This window comes from Rhodamnia argentea, chromosome 9, assembly GCF_020921035.1.
Source record: "Rhodamnia argentea isolate NSW1041297 chromosome 9, ASM2092103v1, whole genome shotgun sequence".
Taxonomy (NCBI): domain Eukaryota; kingdom Viridiplantae; phylum Streptophyta; class Magnoliopsida; order Myrtales; family Myrtaceae; genus Rhodamnia; species Rhodamnia argentea.
In genome coordinates, this window is record NC_063158.1 from 16,973,614 (window position 1) to 16,997,094 (window position 23,481).

At 39.9% G+C, this 23,481-nt stretch overlaps 1 protein-coding gene and 1 pseudogene across 1 annotated transcript in view; both read right to left on the reverse strand.

The window, feature by feature from the left end:
• Positions 1–23,481, reverse strand: part of LOC125316723 — a 136,463-nt gene that overhangs the window by 35,177 nt on the left and 77,805 nt on the right. The gene's annotated exons all lie outside the window — the stretch shown is intronic.
• On the reverse strand, positions 5,759–7,639 carry LOC115754408 (annotated as a pseudogene).

Below are 23,481 nucleotides of genomic sequence, written 5' to 3' on the forward strand. Positions count from 1 at the left end.
ATGTCTATTTCTATACCTCTTCGATGGACCAGAAAACCTAGGAACTTGCCAGCTCTTATCCCGAAAGCACTCAAAGGATTCATCTTCAACTTAAACTTACGCATTCTCTCAAAGGCTTATTCTAGGTGATCCGGATGACTTACCAGGTCTGTCTTGACGATGATGTAATCAATGTAGACCTCCATGAATTCTCCAATCATGTCATGGAAAATGTAATTCATTGCTCTTTGATACGTACGACCGGCGTTCTTCAATCCGAAAGGCATGACGACCCATTCGAACGTGCCAATAGCCCCGGGGGCATCGAAAGCTGTCTTGTGAACGTCCTCTGCTGCTATAAATATCTGATTATACCCGGAATGTCCGTCCATGAGGGATATCATTTCATTGTTGGAGGCCGAGTTGACTAACATATCGACCATGGGCATTTGGTACTCATCTTTTGGGGTAGCCGCATTGAGGTCGCGGAAATCGATGCATACTCGGAGTTTACCATTCTTCTTATTAACAGGCACAATATTTGACAACCGTTCGACATACCTTGCTGATCTTATGAATTCGGCAGAAAGGAGGCGCTCAATTTCCTCCTTAATCTTAAGAATCACTTACGGAGCAAACCTTCTAGCATCCTGTTAGTGTAGTCGAAATCCTCTCTTAATTGGCAATCGATGCTCAATTACGCTTCTCGAAAGGCCAGGCATGTCATGGTAATTCCAAGCAAAACAGTTCTTATATTTCCTCAACGGGTTTACCATTTGAACTTTGTATTGCTGATCGAACAATTGGGCGATATAAGTAGGTTGTGGGCAGGCCTCATCTCCAAGTTTAATTTCTTCCAGTGGGTCTTGAGCTTGGATTACTTTGTCGTCTTCCTTAATTGGGGATTCTCCGAAATCTAGAATTCCGTCTCTGCAAGCTAGCTAGCTTAATCATTTTGCTCGGCCTTATAAGCCGCATACCTCTCAACGAGGTTTTGTGCAAGTGACCGAGTTCCCATCAGAAGGCTGGTCGATTGGTTCCACTGGTTCCTTTCTTGGGACCCACTCGGTGTTTCCCTTGTCGAAACGGCAGAATGCAATATCCCTTGAGTTCGCTTCGGGCAGCCTAGACACGCGAAGGCAATCATTTGGCATCGCTTTATCCCGACCGGATATAAGGGTCCAAGTAACACAAGTCCGAGGATTCGCCTTTACATATTCTACCTTGTCCCCATTCCAAAATGCCAGCATTTGGTGAAGTGTTGATGTGACACATTGGTTTCCATGTATCCAGTCTCATCCCAAAAGCAAGTTATAAGACCCGTCGGCGTCCACGACGCAGAAGGACGTCATCGACGTTTTAGATCCGATGGTCAGGTCGGCGACATATATTCCCCTTACTTGAGTAATCTCGCGAGTGAAATCAGATAACTATATATTCGATGGGATTATCTCGTCATCATTCCTTCCTATTTTCTTGAAGAAGCGGTATGGAATGAGATTTAGCGTTGATCCCCCATCTACCAGCACTTTCATTACCGGTCGCCCGTTGATCTTGGCATTTATGTTGAGCGACCTCAAATGATTTGAGACATCCTCCATGGATTTTCTGAATTCCATGGTTTCTTCATCGTTAAAGCAAAATTGAGCCCCTTCCTTCTCTTGTGTCGTTTCTTCGTTGTCGCCGTTAGTTGAGGTCGACTCAAGTCGAAACTCGTGTGGCAATTTAACTTGTACCATACAAGAGCTTAGAGGGGATACTTGACTGCTAACGGGGGTTTTAAACCGGGATTTAGACACAAATGGTTTTCGTGGCTTGGCGCCTTTGTTATCTTTTTCCCGAGTTGGCTGTGTCACTTCTGGTCGTCGCCGCCAAACCAAATTTCTTGCCCTCCGGGGCTTGGTGTGGTTTGGGGCTGTTGGTATTGACTCACGGCTGACCGGGATCTCTTGTCGCCGTAATATACGAACCCTATTCCTTCTTTGCACCCTTCTTTTCTGAGTTCGAGTCATGATTTTCTCCTTCTCCTGGTCTTCCGTTACCTCGTACCACGATCCCTCTACGGGGTTGCTTGGTATCTTAAGAGTTCGTCAACGATGTGGCTCATGGGGGTTTCGTCAAAAGTCTCTGTCGAACACTTTTCCCCACCCGTAAGGGATTCCTTCTTGAGGATATATGGGTGGTGGTCCATAGCTTACGTAATAATCGAACTTGCCACTTGGCTCACGTAAAGTACCAACTTTAGGGTCCCCTTCATCATATCTCTACTTGAATGACCTATAAGCTCCTTGATGATTGAGACTTCTCCGAGGCCCGGTACTTTCGATCCGAAGAGGTGTCTTGTCTCTCCGACTAGTTCGATTACTCCTTTGGTACCCTCCCTTGGGTGTACTCGTGTTTCCCAATTTTCGTTTACAATGAGCGCATAAATTTGGAGACTTATGCCTCTCATTTGGCTGCTTTAAAGAAACCATCCCAGTCATCACGGGAAAAGGATTAGTGTCCATATCCATCGAGGACTTCCCTTTGTCCTCAGCGAATTTGATCTTCCCTTGTCGAATTGCTTCTTGAATGTTCTTTTTAAGGACTAAACAATTCGAGGTGTTATGGCTCCACGAATGGTGCCATTTGCAGTACTTCGTCCTTGCTAATTCTTCTTTGGATGGTATCTTCTGTCCTTCTGTTAGCTTGATTTGTCCGTCGGCCAACAATATGTCGAAAATTTCTTCCGCCCGGCTTGCATCGAATGAATAGTACACTGCCTCTTTTGTTTTAGCCATTATAGTTGACTTTTCTTTCATCCTTGTCGGCTTCGGTGCTTGGCAAGTGTATGGTTTGTCGATGGTTAAGCGGGTGACGGCCACTTCGATAGGATCCGTTAATTCTTCGTTGAAATCGGGCGGCTCGACAAAGCTTACATCTCCCTTCCGGGTATGCCTCTTGTCTTTTTCCTTAAGCAGATTCTCATGCTTTGCCGCCATCGTGGACAATTCAAACAGATCTGCGCATGGATGCCGGACCATCCTATCTTGTATTTCGAATTTCAACCCGTTAAAGGCGAATTCTGCGAACGTTTTTTCAGGTAAAGGAACTAAGCACTTGTTCCTAGCCCATTTGAACCTTGCAATAAAGCGGTAGACAGTCTCATTTGTCATTTGCTTCATTATCGATAAATCAGCCATCGACAAATTCGACACCGCTCTTTGGAACCGGCCATGAAACAAACATGCCATCTGCTCCCATGTCAGCACCGAATTGGGTGGTAGCGCGGTATACCGTGTAAAGGCTATCTTTAACAAGGATAATGGAAAGAACCTTAACTTCTAATGATCCGCATGTGTAGCATCTCTACATAGTGCTAGAAAACGATTGATATGTTCATATGTGGACTGATCATCCTCACCAGTAAAAAGTGTGAACTCGGGTATTTTAAAAAATCTCGGATACGGGATTGTATCCATCCAATCTATGTATGGTTTTTGGTAGACATTAGCTATGTATCCTACCATTGGGTCAATGCATACGGGCGCCCGGTCGAACACCGGCTGATGGTACTGCGGTTGATATGACATTTGATATCCAGGTTGTGGTGCATGATACACGGGTTGCACAACAAGTTGAAACATAGGCTCGAGACCTGGTGGTTGTAGAGCTTGATTCATCCGCTGATACCCGTGTCATATGGCTTGATGTCCAAAGCGGCCCGGGCCCCCGATCTAGGGAACTTGGTACTGCCCCCGGCCTGCCATTGCCCCCTAAAGGGTACTGCCTCCTGGTTTTTGATGATCAAGGGTACCGGTTGTTCGTTGACAGAGACGGGGTTATGCTGGGCAGCAACCTCCCGACGAGCGACATTCTCGTCTTGTCGAACAGGGTGTCCCGGAAACATACCTGTGTCTATGGGCATATTCTGTCGAATAGGATGTCTAGGGAACATACCTGTATCCGCATTTAGCGGAGGTCCGGGTTCGTTGATCGGCAATGCCTCCCCTCGTTGCGGGATCCGCGCAGGTGCTAAAGGTTGAGTATTTTGTCCAACAGGCCCTACGTTTGGCGGTGTTGTTACTGGTAACACGCCGTTCGCTGTTGGTACGAGGCCATTCCCCTCTTGGACATTAGGAGGGTTGACCGTAATTTCGTGCTGTCCTACAGCACATTCGTGATATGTGTTGATGATTAACGGCCCGACAACCTCGGTCATTCGCTGAACCATGTGATCGGCGAACTCGTTCTGGACTTCTTCAATGGTGCGTCTTATTGAAGTTAACATGATAGGTGTCATTTCCGGATTTTTCCTTGGCTCCTCGATGTTACGTCGAGATACTTCAGCATCTTCTATTGGGACTCGATGGGCCGTAGATGACTCCATTCATTGCATATCTTCTAGGGGTTCGTCTCCAACACCGTATAAGTTAATACGTCCTCTTGTGTGCGGCATAGCACCTCTCTCGAACCGACACCGAATGTCCCACCGGGCATGCCAAAAAAGATTGTTGCGCATCGAAATCCTTCGACGGGACTTTCTTGGTTATGGGTTCCGGGCCCAAAATGACTATAGCCCAAAAGGGATTGCTAATGCTAGAATCTTTTATCGAACTTAATCCGTTCGTTTTTCGAAAAAGGGTTCGGGTCGGTTTTGGACGAGAGAGTGTCAAATGCAGTAAATGTCTTTATTAACACAAAAGGCGTGTTACGGACTCTTAGTAACTTCGACAACCTAACACGTGCAATAGTCGAGGTGTACGGCAAGCTTCGACGCGACTCTAGAATTAAATCAACATGGTCGGACGGAAATGTAGGACACAATGCTGGAATTTAATCAACAGCACTGGACGGGGGATTGTAAGACACAATACCGTAATTGAATCGACGGTATTGGACAAGATGGATGAAGGGTGCAATACCGGAATTGAATCGACGGCACTGAACCTAGTGAGCAGACATCGGAATCTAATCGACGACACCCGACTCTAGATATGAAACTCACAGAAATTGAATCGACGATGGGAATCTGGAAAGCTACGGCTAGACTAGGCTAAAGGTTTAAGAACTTAGTTGATAAGTGTTTTTGTGTGTGTGTTGTTGTGTGTTGTTGTATGTTATTACGGAGTATTTATAGGTAGACTCTTTGATAACCGCCGAGCAGTTTTTTCTTTCGGCCCCACGCTTTACCCTTTTCCATAAGCCACGTGGATGATGGTTTCCTAGTCTTTGCGCCTTTTCTTTTTACCTCGTGGGGATTACCACCAATCTTTTGATAACCGCTCCGATCGTGGCTTTTCTCCGCGTGCTTTTCTTGTTACGGAAGGAAATGGCGCCAGAATTTACCCTGACACGTGGCACTCTTTTTGATCGGCACGTACCTTGCTTCGGTGTTCTTTCCCGTAGCTGATTGTCACCCCCTCACGTGCTTGTCACGAGCCTTCTTGGATTGTTTTAGGTGTCAACACAATGAGATATTTTCCTAACAATAAATTAAAAAAATTACTATTAACTTAGGTAGATTACGATTTCTGTGGAATAGTACGAACTATATAACTCAGAGAACATAATACCATAAAAAGAACTTACGAAATTCTAAGTAAAAGTTACGAAAGAATATTCTTTAAATCGGTTATTATAATGAGGATAGTTAGGCACGTGATAGAAAAGTTACAATCAATTGGGGTAAATCAAACTTTTTTTTTTGGAGTATTACAAATCATAAGATAAAAGAATTTAAGACGAAAAAAGGGAAATTGCGAGTAATCAAATCAACTTTGAAAGTACGTGCTAGTAATGGTATTTTCCCTCACGCATCCAAGAATAATAGAGAGTTCAAAGGCCCGATTGACAGACCCTTTATTGTCAATACCAAATTGGTGGGACCCCGTTTCATTCAAACTTCAGATTGGTAAAGGGCTAACAAAGAGCGACATGATATGATCTTTGAGCTTGGTCTTAGAGTTGGTGTAATGGTCTCCGTTGGTGTATAACACATCCATCACTAGCGAGAGGTTGAGAATTAGCGTAAGAACCGGTGCTGGGGCCGCGGTCGGGCGAAGAAACTCTTCATTGATGTCCTTTCATGCACGATCTACTTGTTTTAGGAGTTCCTCCTCAGCTTCCTGCTCCAAGACACCATTTTCTTTCATGAGCAACTCCACCGAAGATGCTACGTGCCCCCTCTTTTGCTCAAACTGTATGTCAACGACATTGGTGTGATTGGTAAGGTCGACATCGTTTCCCGGTCGAGTGGTGGTTGAACTAATTTTGTCGGATCATCGGAGGAAAATTATGATTTTATTATACCTGGTGAGAAGCAATGTCATCCATGAGCCTACATATGATTTGGGAAGCCTTCAAGATCTTGCGGTCGCCAAGCAGCCATTCAAAAGCATCTCTTGTGACCACATTGCCCATTCCGACAAGTGCTGTGATCGATATCACTTCGTACCCTGTCATTAACAATGCAAGGGGCATGTATTCCTCCAGCGTCGGCATGTACTTGGTATGGAACCATTTGGCTTCGTGGAAGTAACCTCTTACTTGCTTCTTCATCTGAAGAATTCAAACAATAAACAAGAATGTCGGGTTCTAGAGAGAGAGAAAAACTGCGTTGGATGCATGTAAAATGCGCCGATGATGCTTACAGCTTCTTTTGCGTAGGCGAGGCGATACGATCTTCCCCTCACGGCCAGTTCATTCCCGATTTCATCATAGAGATCGAGAAGCCCCTTATAATGAGCTTGCATGTACTCCGGTAGTCCATCCATGGCAGCAACATCCCACCTGAATTCGAGCCCTAAAAATGACACGCTTGCTCTACACATAGTTGATCAAATTCGGAAGTTTGAGAAAGAGAATGTGGATCGCGTACCTCTCAATTGCTTCGGTAAAGGATACAAGTTCTTCCATTGTGCCATAGACATCATATATATCGTCGAGAATGGAAATCGGGGCGGTCGATCTAGTTAGTATATCTCTGGTCATGGCAAACTCCAGCTGGAAATATGCTCCTGCCATCCGGAAGAACAACTCCGCAATCCTGTCTCTAGCGAATGGGAACTTCCTCGCAACGTCTATGTCCTTCCACCACCTATGATGAAACGAATACAAGCATCATTGAAAGTATGTCAGCCCGATGAACTAGCATAGTTCAAATTCATTTTTTTTCACTTGTAAAGGACATTCAAAAGTGCTGTTTAGAAGGGTAAATTGAAACCAAACGAGGAAACCTTTGAAAAACACAACCAGAATAATACTATCATGTGAAGTTAGATGACCTTGTAATCTTGCCGAGTTCCTTCTGGTGTTGCTCTTGCAGTAAGTTGAAATCTAGTTTAGCCAAGGCGAGCAAGACATCGTCATGTGAGGGCTCTTCTTGGTAGAGTGAAATATAATGCCTTGCCTCGAGTCTTGGTATACCCTTACGAAGCGGCTGCTTTAGGGCATGACTCGCTTGTTTCGCAAGACTAGTGCTCACTTTCATTTCATCGATCGATTCAAGGCAAGTTATAGCGAAAGGAAGTGCTTCTTCCAAAATAGCATCACCATGACACCTTAAATGGCAAGCTTCATATAAGCTCAGCAATCCGCGCACATCCGTGACGAACGATTCCTTGAAGTTGCCTTCACTGTCCTTGAATTTCTTAAAGACCTCTGTGCGACCAACCAACATGGGAAAAAAAACGTAAATCAATTATAAATTAGGAAGACGATACACCTAGTCAATGTTCTATATTTTCTTTCACTAGTTTATCCTGAAATTCGAATGAGTCAATAGTTAATTTTGCGGCATTAGTTTTCCGAAGAAGGAATTCTTAATGGGTTTCTTATCAAATGGTTCGTTAAGTTTAAGGATTACCCGATGAAATATTGTAACCTTGCTGTCGCAACAGTCGAAACACAAGAGCAACCATGGGAAGGTCATTTCCCCTGAAATCTCCATGATCAAGTTGAGAGTAACTTTTGTGGATGTGTTCCAATTGCTCATCTATTTCTCGTTCGAAACGGTAGTCAATTCCCAAGAGTTGAATTTGATCAATCAAGTGAAGCATTTGTGAAGGCTTATCCGCGGCATCAGTCAGCATCTTCCTCACCTCTCCTATCAATTCCTCAATTTGTCCCTCCACTCTTCCAAGGAATTTGAATTGAAAAGTCAATACATATTCTTAGACAAGTGAATAATGATAAAGACTATGTCATTTCATTGAGACGAAATCTAACATTTATTCTCCAGAATTGAATAATCGTCTACCAAACCATTTCATTTACGTGGAGTGGAACAATTGATGTTTTTGAAGGAGGGACTGTTTGAATTCGTCGGGTGCATACAATATTGATCGACTACATTCGCCTGAAGAACAAAAATCATCATCTCGCTCTTTCCTTTCTTCGTTGCTACCTTTTTCTTTCCAAGTGACGGGGTGGAGGCATACACGAACCTTAATTATTTTTTTTTCCGAGGACTTCCGAGAACAACTCCTTGTTAAATTAAGGAAATTCTGTCCATGAAAATTGGGGTGCATTTATTTCACTGAAAACATCATGAGAAACGAAAATACTGTCCATGAAAATCATTCCCAAGGAAAATGTTCTAGTTTTCGTTTGTTAGGTTGTTTAGGGAAAGCGATTTCCTTCTTGCCAAAGGCGACGTTATTTTCACCCAATCAAAGCTTGTTCTTTTCAGTTAATGGGAAATGTTTTTCCATTAGATTGATTAGTTTTTGTCATCCAAATAATACCCGGAAAGTCGGAAAACAATTCTCCAAAAACAGTTTTCTTCAAAGAAACGGATGCCTTAATTCTTTGACGCTATCAATTATCGCGAACACACTGACTTTTGCTAGAGTCTACAGTATGCAATGGCAAGAAAACAAAGGAAGAAAGACGCAAGAAGAATTACTAACCGTTGAGCACGAGGAAGAGGCGTATTTAAGGAAGTAATCGCCCCATACGCTCTCATGATATTCCGTCCACCGGCGTATGACCACGTCGCTGCTTCTTCCTTCACTCGGAGAAGAAGGGATTGGCGAATCCTGAACCGACATGTTTTGTTCTCCCCCACTATTCCCGTGCTTTGTTGTGGGTGTCGGATAAATATGTGAATTCGTAGACTAAGGAGAGGCTTTCGCTGCGTTGCAAAAAAACATCAAACACTTTGATGGGTATTTATATTGTCGGAGTTGACTGTGGTAATTTTAGATGATATTTTAATATATATTTTTCGTAGTTTTAATTTTTGCTTTTTATTTTTTTCTTCTTCCAGCCGGCCGCCGAGGGGCCGGTCGCCGGATCTTGCTAATTTCATCTTCTTGTTGGGTCGTTTTGTGAAGATTTATGGAAAGATTTAACTTAGTGATGATTAGATGCGGTGCAAGTTCTCTTTTCTGTTCACCTTTTTTATTTTTTTACTTTGGATGAATTTACCAGTTCTGTATTTTTTGTGTCAGTGCGTGAGAAAAACTCGAGAAGGAATCATTTTTTTTTTTCTTGAACGTTTATAAGGACAAAGAAGAAATCGTAGTTAAATCATGGGGACGCCTCTTCCTAGGTGATTTCCCACCCGGATCTTGATCCGCATTGGCCGGTCCACTTTGGGCCGGATCCATCAAGCCGTAGATCATGTGGTGTGGTTCTTCCCTTCCTCGATAACTTCTTGCCCCGATCATGATCCCTATCGACTCGGTCGGTCGAGATGTAACTCATGTCGACCTCTTACGATCGACAACCATGTTGCACCGGATCTATTGCGACAAATTTCTCCTTCCTCCCCTTCTCTTCTCCCCAAAATGGACTATAAGCTGCAAGATTTATTGGCGAGATTTACACGCATCCAGGGCCTAAAATCCCATAAGCGGGAACATAAAAGCAGGCACGCAACATCGCCACGTCCATCAATACCCCGAAAAGAAGAGAGAGAATCGTTTCCTCTCGACGCACGTTTTCACCATAAATCCCACAGTTCCTCTTTTCCATGGAAAACGACGCCCAAACCATGTCGTCACAGTGAATATGTGTTATCAAGCTCACCGAACCTTCCGTCTTGATAATCCTTGGATAATTGCAAATCATTTCGTTCTTAATTACATAATTAACTTAACAAACAAACACGTCATCCGCGTTGTACATATTTTGCAATCAGGTAACTAAACTTTGGTTATAACCTTCATTTCTTTGAATTGATGCACTTTAACCAGGAGTTACTCAATTTTCAACAAAGTGCTAATAGGGTGAAACATATAAACAATTTTGTAGCAGTCTCATTATTGTTATTGTTGCATATTCACTATGTTACCATTCACGGGTTAGCTTACGGTAAAACAGTATTAATTACAAGGAAGTTAAAAGTTTGGTGCATTCAATTGCAATTAGAAGTAGGTGACCTGATCATAAAATGATCGAAAGTAGAATAACCACCGAAAATGTTCACATCGAGGAAAACTGACATGACATTATATGGACTTGTGTTAAATATAACTGACACGGCAAACTATTCAATATCTGCAAACATTTATTATGCATAATGCGAGAGTAATTAGAGCATTAAAAATTATGAAGTGTTTACATATATTTATCAGCTACTGCTCACTACAAAAAAAAAATATGAGGATTTAGCGACGATTTTACTGAATTTTTCATGGCAAAATTAGCGACGAAATCAACTTTTCATCGCTAAATTTGATTCGATGTTTTTTTTTTTTTTTTTGCCACGAATATTATTCAGGGATAAATTTGGCAATGAAATTTGTTCAGCCATGAATTTTGTGATGACCATGCATAGGACGAATTTTGCAACGAACTTTTATAATTTGTGGTCATATAATAAAATAATTTCTTTTAATTTTCAATTTTAAATATAATTAAAAATAAAATTAATTTCTAGAATTTGTATTTAACATTGATAAAGCAAGATCTAAATTTTATAATAATATGCAAACAAAATACATTCATATACCATTCACTGGAAGAGAGAGTTTTTTTGAAAAAACAAAATACTTTTCATCTACCATTCACTTAATATGGATTCATAAGTATTGCAATAATGCCATCTCTAGCAGATAAGTGCAGCGAGTTGGGGTAGCCTCTTGAGGTGTGGTATTGTTACTGCAGCCCCCATTTGAAGACACTTCAATTGAGGATGCGCATTTTCCAGTTGGAGAAGAAATCTCTTATGGCGGTGTTTTCGGAACCAATGATTTATTTGGAGTACACGACAAAGGTTGATTGAACAACTTCTTAATGATACGAGACCCTTGAGCCATTGAGCCATTGAACCATTGATCACACTTTTCTAGCTTAAGCTCTGCACTAACCCGGAAAGATTAGCATTTCCTTGAGCAGTTCTGCCTTCAACTGACTATCTAATTACACCGGCAGCTGCAAAATACTTGTAGTGAGAACAACATTGAGATTGATTATTGTGACATTTTGAATTTCCTACCATTTGAGACTATTGAATGAAGAACATCTATCAATATAATTCAGCTTTATTTTGCTTGGATCCGATCAATCCCGAGTACACCGACCAAAAAGGGAAAGGCTAACGCACAACAAGGTATGTGGACCTAGGAAACTCGAATAGGAATTGGCATTTTGATCATAAGGATTGCCAAGGGAATATTTAGAACCGGTAAAGGCCGATCTAAGGGCAATTATGGAGTCCATTGCTAGCGTTATATGATTGGGGCGTGGGTGATTCCGTTTAACCAACATATGATTTGCGAGATTTTCCTAAATCGAACTCTGACGATCGAGACCTAAGGGACCAGTGATAAACCTTTGCAATTGCATGACAACCAAAATGGCCATGACTTGAGTGAGCCTAATAGTGATGAAAATCACTGAGTCGATACGTGTAATGTTACTGCAAAAGCCGCTCGTCGGTTTGAGATAAAATGAAACTACGTTCGAAAGAAAATGAATTAGGAAATGGAATCTCAAAGTTGGGAAAATGGAAATGAAGAATTCCAATATTGGATATGAATTTGGACGTCACCTCGTCGATGGTAATTTCATTTGGAAAAATCGAAATCTTTGACGATAAGTGTAAAATTACTATTTTGCTCCTCAAGCTTTAATCTTGCCTTAAGTTATTTAAAGGGCATTTTGGTCAATTGGCTCTCCTCCATGGCTGTCGAAAATGTGAGATGAAGATGGTCAATGGTGGTCAATGATTTTCAAGATATTTATGAAAATAAGGCCAAATGTGAATTTTTGGATAATTATCCATTATTGACGCTATTGACCTGCTATTCACATCTTTGACCAACCCAATTATTGGTGATAAATTCTCTCTCTCTTTGCTTTAGCTGAACACTTTCTCTCTCTCCCTCTCCACGTTGCCCCTTCTTCCTCTTCTTTTTCCACGAGCAGAATCTACTCGCCCGACCCGGCCCGAATCGCCCCCTTCGCCGAGCTCGAGCGGCTTTTCCGGCGATCATCTTGCTGTTCGCCAATGACTTACATCACCCTCAGCCTCTCCTTTACAAGTTCCAAGTCTTAGTTCGCTGATTAGAGGTGCCATTTGGCCGAACCGGATCCAAACCCGAAAGTGGACAGAATTTGTCCAAGCTGAGGTAAAGCCTTCGTTCTTCGTCTTAGAGACTCTGATTGGCTTCAAATTTTTTGTGGGATTTTCTAGACGTCTTCTACTAGGGTTGGCTGAGTTAGGATTGCAAGTTTAGTTGAGATTTGAAGATTTTTCATGGCTGATTTGAGGTGATTTCTGGAGGACAAATTCTGACCGTTTGTGCGCCTAAAGGAATTGGACTGATTGGAGGTCTTAAAGGCGTCATTTTGATTTCAAATTTTCATGAGTATACTAAACATGTAGATTAAGGTTTTGGCAAGTTAATTTCGTGATAAATTGAAGGTTGGGATTGATTTATGGACTGATTGATATGGGGTACAGCAAAATCGAAAAACGCCCTGTTCTGAAACTAAGTGAACTGAATCAATTAAGGGCTGTGGATGGTGTCGGCTTGTCTTAAATTTATCATTAAGGCACCTTAGTATGTTAATTGATATGTTGACGAAGTATTGGCACAATGAATTTGAGAAATGAATGAGTTTCGATGAAATTTTTGTAGGACGCACGAATTGCTCTTGTGATCGTGATCGAGCTGAGCTAGGAGGCTCATTTGGATTGGAAATGTGCTAGCTTGACCTACGTGTAAGTGTTCCTTAAACCTTACTTGAACACTTGAACACGACCAGGCCAATTGGGTTGCGAAATTGATTGATTGGTGAATTATATGATTGAATTTGGCTATAGAACTCTGATATTATTGAATTTGGTCGTAGAGCCCTTATATTATTGAGGTTGGCTATAGAGCCATTATATTATTTAAATTGGCTGTAGAGCTCTTATATGATTGAAATTGGCTGTAGAGCCCTTATATAGTTGGAATTAGCTATTGAGCCCTTTGAGAAGCACATCGCGGATAGGAGCCCTTGGCGATGAGAGTATGTAGTTCTATTATGGTAATTTCTGAAGTTATTGACTCATTACGTGCTAGTGCGATAACTTGAGTCTCATTGTGTATATGTGACGTATTTCACAATTATTCTTGTTCGTGCCAATTTTTATAGAAGTGTTTGATGTTTATTTTGCCATGAGCTAGCTGTGTTGATGCATTCCTGTTTGTGACTGTGTGGCATAGTCTAGCGGGACCGGTGGTCTAGTTTAGGTTTAGGATTCACTTGTTGAGATGTAAATCTCACCTTGTCGTGGGATCCACTTTTCGGACCCTAGGTTGTGAGATATGTGGCCGATACGCTTAGGCGATCCGAAGGAGATGATGACGCTGAGTTTGATGAGTTCCCAGCGAGAAAGGATATAGTGTATGTTAGAAAGCGCACTATAGTTTGGGTCGACGAGGGTAAGGAAAATTTGTAACCGCATTGTTTTGAAGCCCGGTTTCGCCGTGTCGGGAATAGTAGCACTATGGGTCCGTTCCGTCCTTCCGAAGTACCTTTAGAAGTAGTCTCGGATTGGTGTCATCCCACTCGTCCCGAGATCGAGGTTGAGGCAGAGGCTTCGATGGTAGGTTCCCGAAATACCCCCGAGAAGACCCCGACAGCTGAAGATGACCATGAAGTGATCGAGATATCCGACTCGGAGGACGACGTGGAGGATGATATCGTAGGTGGACGCTCCGAGACTTTCTCCGAGTATGTTCGGGACGAAGAAGTAGCAGACGATGACAAGACGGACAGTTTTATTGAGTAGTTAGGTTACCCGGGTGAAGATAAGGAAGAGCACTCTTTTGAGTTAGATTTTTTACAGGTGTTGTTGTAGTATTTTGACGTCGACCTTAGACCTTCTGACTTATCTTTAGGTGTGTTCAGTTTATGAACCTTTTTGACTTTTGCGCGTAGACCTGAGTGTGAATATTGTATTTATATGCTTACCTGGTTGCTATCCCTGTTCATCCATGTATTTGATGCCAGGGTTGTGTTTCTTTCTCTTCTGCTTGCGTGTTTCATCTCATGCTCCTCCGTGTGAGTCGTATCCTAGGTTAGAGGTGGTTTTGGTGGATGTGCTACGCCCTCAAAGGACCGCGGGGCGTGACAATTATAAGCAGCATACTTTTCTTAGAAGCACCTACATTTGTCAGGCAACCTGCTTGAGGATGAAAGAGTGCAAGTTTTCTTTGCTAATCCATGGAAGCGTTTGGACCCTACCTTTTGCATGAAGATGGTTGACCTCCTGAGTGCAAAGAGGTCTTTTCTAGATTAAACTGATTTTGGAGGACATTGATGGTGGCACAGTGGAAGGTGTATTGTATGTAGGACAATCCGACCACAACAAAACGTTAAAAAGACATTAACCGTTGTTCCCCCTTTGAACCAGTCATATCCTAATACATGAACAAAGAACTTGCCTTTATGCCTTTATCATAAATGAGTTACAATTATGTGTTACACTTACACACCCTTTATGCCTTTATCATATTGCCTATTTTTGGCCTATACTAACAAGTCATCACATTCATAATAAAACAATATCAATTTGCCTAGCACACATTAAAACCTGCAGACGTCCAGCCTTACAACAAAATCTCGACCAGATCCTTCAGAGACATACTTTCAGAGACATACTTTGTATATCACCTCCTACTTGAAAAGCACGGTTGGTACGGGTGGAAATACCATTCAAGACGTACAGAATAGCACACGAGAAAAGAACGAAGATGCCTTTAATGATATCTTGGAAGCTCCTTGAGAGATCATCTGGACATTGACTCCATTGGTTCGTAGAACATTAAAAGCCTAGCACAAAATCCAGCAAGAATAAGGAGAATGACAATAAGATTGAGTTAAGAGATGTTTGGCTAATTTGCAGCAGATTGTGTGGCTGCAAAAAAGCATGAATGAGGTAATAATGGGCGACACTCAACAGCAAAAGCGACAACTATTTTGTAACTGACAAAAGCTTAACATAATAAGCAGTACGGACACATGCAATGCTACAAATAAGAACAAAGAAAAAAAAGTGGTTTTCAAGTTTCAACAATCAAAAACCGAGAAAACAAAGATTGAGCTTCAACGTGACATAGGTCTCACTAGACCAGATATTCATTTTTCCCTTTCAATGCGTCATATCATTTCTGGTCATTCTAATTTCTATGTTGGTCGCAAAAATGAAGATGCAACTTCGTCAAGGTCGAAGCACATTGTCAAAAGGAGAGAGAACGAAATTTTTTAACCAAACATCCTTGGTAGACAAGCGACTACAAATGGTCACTATTTACCTCCCTCTATAGGAGAAAGCATTAATATACCATCAGACAGTACACCAAATGGAAAGGGGATGACCACCAACTTAGCAAATTGAGTTCAGGCAATTTTTGGACTTTTTAAATCTTTTCACTAACTGGGGGTTGGGGCTAGCACATATCCAAACCTGTGGCCTTTTAAATTATGCAACAACCGGCAACATGGACAAGCACAGTCAGAATCATCCAACTCACACGTGGTATCTGCCAAAGGTAAGACACTACCTTCTCTAGTATAAGTGATGACCTCTGTACATTCCCAATGAGTGAGATGATTGATCTGCCTTGAAGTAGATTTACCACAGCTATTTTCTCAAGTTCTTCTACCACATGATCAAGCTCCTGCTCAGAAACTATCGATGGGTCCTAAACGGACTCTACTGTTCCACAGGATGCATTCGACACTTGAACCAACAACTCTAGACCTCATATACGAATGGCATTTACAAATCGAATTTCATACTTGAGATTAGCACAAAAAAGTAACACAGAATGGCCTCACTACTTTCATAAAAATTGTCAGACTTGGCAGAAACAAAATACAAAAGATTAACCAACAACGGCTCCTCCCATGGAATATCAATTTAACTATGAATCATAGACCTCTTGTGCAATAAGACATCAATATGCAGATTTAAACTCAATCCAAGCAACAGCATCCTCAATATCTAAACCATGTATAACCCACAATTTAACTGCCCAATCCGATGGAGGATCATTTCTAACTTCAAAGCTTCCTCTTGGCTCTCATAGAGTCCAGCATCGACCAAAAACTGTGTGCCCAAGAGAAATTCTAGTGAAACAAACGAAATTTGCAAGCATTGAACAAAAAACAAGATGCCAAGAAAACCAAAATCCAACCTTCCCCAACTCCATGCTTCTTTGGTAGGACATGCCTCGATGCAAGCTAGCGGCTCGGATCAGCGTCTCACGGTCAAGGAATGCAGTAGGTGATCGTCGTCTCCTAAGAGCCGAATCTTGGACAGCACCAAGACCCACGAAGCCATGAACTTGGACCCCATCTCGCACAACCCATCGAAGCGGAGGAACTCCTGGTTCGAGAGGTCGAGGCGCTCAAGGGGCAACGGGAACTGCGTGATCTGGCAGAGGATGAAGGACGGATTGCCGTGAAATGGGCTGAGGTTGATGGACTTGACGGATGTGAAGCACCACGAGAGGAGGGAGTCGAGGCGGGGTAAAAAATTTGGGGATGGAGAGGGAAAAGGAAAAGAAAGAACGCTGCAAATGGGTTTTGTTTGGGGACTTTAGCGACAAAAAGAGGATACGTCACTAATTTAGCAATGACCAATTTCTTTCATCGCTAAATTAGAGACAAATAAACGGATTCGTCGCTAATTTAAATATTTTTATTTTTATTTTTATTCATATTCCATTAGCGACGAAAGAGATTACCGACGAATAAACTTTCCATCGCTAAATTAGCAACGAACCACTTTTTCGTCGCTAAATTGAATATTTTCTTTTTCATTTTTTTCATATTATATTAGCAACAAATCACTCTTTCGTTGCTAATTTAGCATTGAAAAAATGAATTCGTCGCTAATTTGAATATTTTCTTTTTTATTTTTATTCATATTCAATTAGCGACGAATCTTTCTTTCGTTGCTAATTTAGTGACGAATACTTTTTTTCATCGCTAATTTAGCGACGAATAATTTTTTTCGTTGCTAAATTTTTTTCCTAATAGTTTATTCGTTGCTATTATTTTTTATTTTTATTCATATTCTATTAGCTATGAATTTTTCTTTTGTCACTAATTTAACGAAGAAAAAATGAATTCATTGCTAATTTGAATATTTTCTTTTTTTTTTGTTTTTATTCATATTCTATTTTCATATATTTTCAATTTCTTAATTTATTAAATTTTTATTTATTCTATTTATTATTAAATATTTTCTGTCTATTCTTATTTTTGAAAAAAAATAGAATTCAAAATAATTCGAATTTGGAATTCTATCATACTGGAAATTTCGTCGCTAAATGGGCAATAAAAAATGGAAACAATCTGAAGCTTCTTAAAATTAGCAACGAATTCTATCCTATAGAATTCAAAAGAATTCGTTAAATTAACGACAAAACAATCTTCGTCGGAAAAAGACCTCATCCTTGCCTCAGAAAAAGATCTCATTCGCTAATAGATTATCTATGCTCCATCTCACCAAGAATAGAAACAGTAGCATCGGCCTCCTGAATGCACCAACAGTAGATGCCACAATATGAAGCTTCTTAAAATGTATCACCACTGACCATCAGCATAAAAATAGAAATGAGCACAAGCATTATCTTATTATACAGAAGCACAGAAATCGATCAAGATAATTGTAAATAGAGAATGATTTGTAATTAGGATCAATAGCAACAATGTAATTGAGAATGATTTGTAATTGGGAGCAAAGTCCAAAAACTATTTCAACCCAATATGAAACTTATCAGCCAATCATTGACATTTGGGTAAGTTCTTATTATACATCCAAGCTCTATCTTTTTGCATTGTGCCTACACACGAATTAAAGATTTATAAAATATTTAAAATATCGTATCTAATGTTTAATACTCTTAATTGGGGCCATAAAATTCTACAAATTAAATTATGTTTGTGACAAGACAATTACTTTGAAATTGAAAAAAATAACCATGTCAAAAACAATTACCCAAGTATTTACTTGAATTATTTATAGTAGAATATGGTTAATCTAATGAGAATTGCAAATTTTGTCGTTAATTGTATAAATTATTGAAGAAAAGATGTTGGTGGACTTTAACGACAGAAAAACATCTGTAATTTAGTGACGAAAATGCCTTCCATCACAAATTTTGCTACGAAATGGATTTTCGTTGTTAATTTAGCGATGAACTATTTTTCGTCACTAAATTATAGAAGTTGGTTTATTGACAAATCACTTTTTTATCGCTAACTTTTTCGTCGCTAATTTAGCGACAAAAAGGTTATTTTTCACTAATTTCGTCGCAAATTAGCGACGAATTTTTTGTCGTCGCTATTTTTGCCACCAATTAGTGCCGAATGTAGTTTCATTGCTATTTTCGTTGCAAATTAGCGACGAATTTTTTTCGTCACTAATTTTCCTTGGCTAAATCCTTTTTTTTTTTGTTGTAGTGGCTCCTGGAGCATTATTTCAATGAAATCCTTTTCTTTTCTTCAATAATTCAAGCTTTCTATTATTTACAACAAAAAATGACCAACTTTTGATTATTATCGACATGTGGTAGACTTAGTCGATGAGAGAAGAGTTTGATCATTTGTGAGAGAATTGTAGGCACCTTGAAGAATCGACAACTAGATTAACCGCCAATTTGAAGGAATGGACAAAAAGTGGAGCCAACAATCTCGGATGCAACCATCAAAGAAGTAACCGTTAAGATAGTGGAGCAAAAAAAAAAATGTGTCAAGGTAGTGGTGAGACAATACGGGTAGCGGAGTCGATGTGTTTATCGATGTAACCGTTTGGTAACTGTTTATAGCCTCTGTTTAACCTCCATTGGAAAATTGCGATTGTAAGCTTTAAATGGCCACATTGTACTCTTGGAAGACACCCCACACAAACATATAAATATAGTTATCTCTCAATTATCCTTTTTTTTTTCATGTATCGTAGTCATGGTTATAGTTTCCAAATATCTCGTTTTTGATTCTATTCTAGCATGTATCTTAACTATAGTTTCTAGATACCTTATCATCGATTAAATTCCAACATGTACCATTGCCGTGGTTTCTGGGTGCTTCATTGTCAATTAAATGCCGATATTGTATCTTTAACTTGTGTACTTTAACGTCGATTAAGTTCCGTTGAAGTATATCTATCGTTTTCCTTGTGTAATTGTGATATTTCCTATCTAGAATTGCCACACAATATGTCCCCTGTTATGAAAAATGGAAGACCGATTTTTAGTGAAATATATTTAGTCATGGAGGTAAAATCTAACAAAACCACTTCTTGACATGTTCGGTGGGACCAGTGTGATCGATTTGAGGTACAATAATGGTTAGAACAAAGAATAACTCAGAGCTTGATCATGGTGGGGCTAATAACGCCGGTCAAATGGTCACCCAGTTCGAGACCTTAGCAGCTCTCGCAGTGGAAGAAACAAGCCAAGGTGGGAATTTCAACATCCTGAAAGACCTTATGGAAGAGCAGGTGATGTAGTTACCACTAAACCCTACTTTGGTGGCCAGAGGAACAACAAAATGAGATGACAAATCACGTTACGAGACATCTCGCGGATGTGATCAAGCATATGGTAAGGCAATCAACGATGTCGTGTTAAGGCCGGGGACATCCAATCAGTCCATACAGATCCAACCGAACATGGTAGATTCTAGTTATGTTCTTTCAACTCTTAGTCAATTTAATGAGGGAAATCATTTAGGGCAAGTAATCCCATCACTAGTGAGGATTTTACAAATACCTAAAAGTCCTATCAAACTTGAGCCTAGGGAGCGGGAACTTCAAGTCTATTAACCTATCTATCTTAAACCTACGGGGCAGGAAGGACAAGTTTATCAACTAGCCATTCCTGATAAAGGGGCTGAAACCCATATTCATTAACTGGGTGCCAACAGAGGAATGGTTAGGCTAATATATAGGAAACCACAACCTAATTCGGTTGATACTATACCTTACCCAAGGGAATTCAACACTGTCCTGACTTCATTGTTTTCACAAGTGAAGATGACCAATGATTGTCGAACACATTGGTCGATTTTTTGCCTAAGTAGAGAGGCAGGAACAAATAAATTCCTGAGATTTAGGTTATTCCCTTTATCTTTATCAAAATTGTCTTGGTATATGAATTTATCTCCTAATTCAATCCATACCCTTCGTTCTCAATTTTATAGAATGATACCTGAGGTATTGATTAGTAATTTGGCCACAACATATCAATACAATAATGAGTTGGTCAATCAATTTTTTGCTCAATTCAAGAGGACTAGAAATAGATGCCTTACATCACTTTCAGAGAAAGAATTCACAAATTTAGCTTTTAGTGGATTGAAATTCAATCTTAAAGAAAAATTCGAAGGCCAAACCGATTTATTCCTATTGACAACATGAGTGTCTAATTACTTAAGGACAAAGATAGATGGCCTCGTGAAAACTTTATAGAAAACGTTCCTTTCCTGAAAAAAAGAAAAAATCTAAGTAGGATGATGAATCTGACCAAGATAAAATTCGGCAAGGAAAAATTAAATTTGTCGATAACAATGTGTCACATGATGACTCTTGATTAATTAAGTTAAAGGGATCAAATTATCAGTGAATCATTCAATTCATTTAAAAGGGAGCATTTGTTTACACCACATGCACTTAGTCGATGAGAGTAGAGTTTGGTCATAAATGAATAGAATTATCGATATCATGAAGAATCGACAACTTGATGAATTGATAGTTTGAAGGAATCAATAAAAAGTGGAGTCAACAATCTCTAATGCAATTGTCAGAGAAGTAACCATCAATGCAATGAAAATAAAAACAACTGTCATTATAGTAGATGTCAAACTAACCATCAAGATAGTGGAGATGATGAAACCGTCAATGTAGTGGAGTCAATGTGATCGTCGATCTAACCGTTTGGTAAATATTTGTAACCTCCATTGATAACCGTCAATTGTAGGCTTTATATAGTCACTTCACACTCTTTAGAGACCTCCTCCTCCTCTCCCCCCCCCCCCAAAAAAAAAACAATAAAAAATAAAAAACAAACAAATGTTGTTATCTTTTAATTCATGTAATGTAGTCATAGCTTTAGTTTCCAAATATTGCCATCAGTTAAATTCTGATGTGTATATTTGTTATAGTTTCTGAGTGCTTCGTCGTCAATTAAGTTCTGATGCTACATCTTTATCTTGTGTATTTTGATGTTGATTAAATTTTATTGAAGTATATCTATTGGTTTCCTTGTGTACATGTGATATTTACTATCCAAAATTTCCATAGAACCTATCTCCGCTCATAAAAAACTGAAGGACGATTTTTGGTTTAAGGTATTATGTCATCGAGGCAAATTCTGACCAAACACCTATCCCAAAGACCATAGAGTAATGAAAGATTTAATCGGTGGAGCTTGGTCAACCAAACCGACAATTAATTGATATATGGTTGTTGCAACTTGCAATGTAGATATAGGCGCAAAGCTAGATCATTAGGTTTCTTGAAGCATCCACTACCCAATGGCTATACAAGAAATCAGGTTAATACCCAAAAAAAAAAAATTCCAAATTAGTACCTCCCTTGATATTTTGACCAAATATTTTCGCAATATTGATAAAATGCATATGTGTCGATGGACATGACAAACGACTACAGGACCGATCTAACGTGCTAGATGACATATCCGATGTGGAAAATCCACATATATGCACTTTAACAAAGGTTAGAATTACGAGGGAAAAAAAAAGTGGGGGATAGATTTGAGTTAGCGGTACCAATTTTGGACTTTTTGGAAGCAAAAAATTAGTTTGAATAAATACGTCATCGGATACTGGTTTATGATTTATTATGAGAAGAAAATTTGTTGGTAAATGTGTTATAGGAGTTCCAGTTTTGATATTTTTAATGGTATTAACTATAAGAAGTATTATTCTAGGAATCAACTAAGAAAATCGATAAATCTTGATATATGATAACTAAATTATTCATACACATACACCAATCGGATTTAAGCCAGCATTTTGGTTAATTAGATAAGATCAAGGTGGTTGGAATATCTTCTTCTAATGAGTGTTTAAGGTGTCAACAATGGCAACCTAACAACCACAGCTGGTTTAAGGCTGTTGGATTTTCTTATTTTAAGCTTTTATTTGTTTTCCGGCCTCAAGTTAATTACTTTATCTTTTGAAAAGAGAAATAGGGTGCATTTGGTTCAACATTATAAGGAGCTATAGGGCCCCAAAGCCCTTGGACAAATGCAAATGGCATTTGGCAAAATTATTTAGAGAACATTGGGGCATTTCCAAAGGCCTCTATATGCTTTTAGTTCAAAGCAGGTCCAAATATACTTTGGAAAATAGCATTCTCAATATGCAAGTCTTGACATTGTCCACTATACATCGGCATTGTTCATCTTCATTGCGGTTTAAACGAAGGAGTTGGATGGAGGCCAGTGACCGCTGCCTAGGGCCACATGACCAAGGCCATCACTTGGGGTCACATGACCCAAGTGACAATGCCTAAGCTAAGGACACCTCAGGCGAGGCTGGCCAACGGCAGCTAAGTTCCACCATTTTAGAGTTTTTATTTATTTATTTTAAAAGATCAACAAAAGCCATTCACAAAGTAGTTTTTACCAAACGACATTTAAGTTCAAAATTGCTTCCTACTTGCATTTTTAAAAAACCCCTTTAGCCCAAATGCCTTTGCACTTTTCCTAAAGACATGCCCCCAAAACCATACCAAATGCACTCCTAATATTCATGGATTTGAGTACCCAATCAAGGATGCTATTCCAATAGTGGTACTTCTATGTGTAGAGCAAGCGTGTCATTTTCGAGGGCTCAAATTCAGGTGGGATGTTGCTACCACGGATGGACTACCGGAGTACATGCAAGTTCATTATAAGGAGCTTGTCGATCTCTATGATGAAATTGGGAATGAACTGGCCATGAAAGGATGATCGTATCGCCTCGCCTATGCAAAAGAAGCTCTAAGCATCATCGGCGCATTCTACATGCATCCAATGTAGTTTTTCTCTCTCTCATGAC